We start from the raw sequence: 1,344 nt of genomic DNA on the forward strand, positions 1-1,344 counted from the left end.
CGGCGTGACCATCCCCCCTGGGGGGTGATTTCTCGCTTTCTGTCTCTATGTCTCTCTCTGTCTGTCTGGCGAGCGCACACGCCCTATAGCGAAAACCTCTCAAAAAAATTATTATTTATAAATCACTTTGTTTCAGTTATTTCTATTCAGCCACATAATTGTCTAATACAGGAAATGGGTACAGCTAGCATGGGTGTGGTGTTACGCCAATATCTGAAAATGTGGAAGTCAGAAAAATGTCAAGAAGCAGGATAGGAAAACCCTAGATTCTGGTGGAGTCTCCAAAGAATGAACTGTATAGAAATTAACTGCTTTTTGGGACCAGCAGTTGGCGTAATGGTTATGTCGCTGGACTCCCACGTAGTCAACTGCAGTTCGAGTCCCAGACCTGGTGGCTTGAACTCACGCTGGGCACACGTGTGTGCGTGCCCAGGATCCTGAGAGGAGAATGGAGGAGAGGGGATTGTGGTGTGGCCATCTCCCCTAGGGGGTGATTTCTCGCTTTCTGTCTCTCTGTCTCTCTGTCTGTCTGGCGAGCACACACGCCCTATAGCAAAAACCTCTCCAAAAAAAAAAAAAAGAAATGAACTGCTTTTTAAAGATATTGGTTAAGGGGCTGTGATCACAATGCTGATAGTGATATGGAAAATAAAGGCTATTCTGAGCTGTCACATGGAAATCATGATCTTACTGGAATCTGGAAGAAAGGTCATTCTTATTATGAAGTAGCAAAACATTTAGCTGCATAACGTCTATGCTCCAAGGCACTGTGAAAGGCTGAACTTAGAATGGAGACCTCTGATCTCTAGCAGAAAAAACAAATTGTGAACAAAGTTCTCAAGCTACTGCTTGGTTGCTTCTAAATTCAGTGAAATTTAAGAGGAATGAGATAACTTAAAGATAGAATTGGGAACCAGCAGTTAGCGTAATGGCTATGTCGCTGGACTCCCACATAGTCGACCGGGGTTCGCGTCCCGGACCCGGTGGCTTAGAACTCACGCCGGGCGCGTGTGCGTGCGTGCCCAAGATCCCGAGAGGAGAATGGAGGAGAAGGGATTGCGGCGTGACCATACCCCCGGGGGGTGATTTCTCGCTTTCTGTCTCTATGTCTCTCTCTGTCTGTCTGGCGAGCGCACGCGCCCTATAGCGAAAACCTCTACGAAAAAAAGATAGAATTGATCATCAAAAGGGAAGCAGAGATGAAAATTCACATCCTGACCATGTAACTTGTCAAAAATGTGTTTGGTAGAGAATACTAACAGGGTAGCTGAGCTACCAGCTTTGAAAGAAATTTGCACTAATAGGAGTGTCAAATGCTAATTAAAAGGACAGTGGAAGAAAGGC

This window comes from Tupaia chinensis, unplaced genomic scaffold, assembly GCF_000334495.1.
Source record: "Tupaia chinensis unplaced genomic scaffold, TupChi_1.0 Scaffold000052_1, whole genome shotgun sequence".
In the NCBI taxonomy this organism is placed as follows: Eukaryota; Metazoa; Chordata; class Mammalia; order Scandentia; family Tupaiidae; genus Tupaia; species Tupaia belangeri.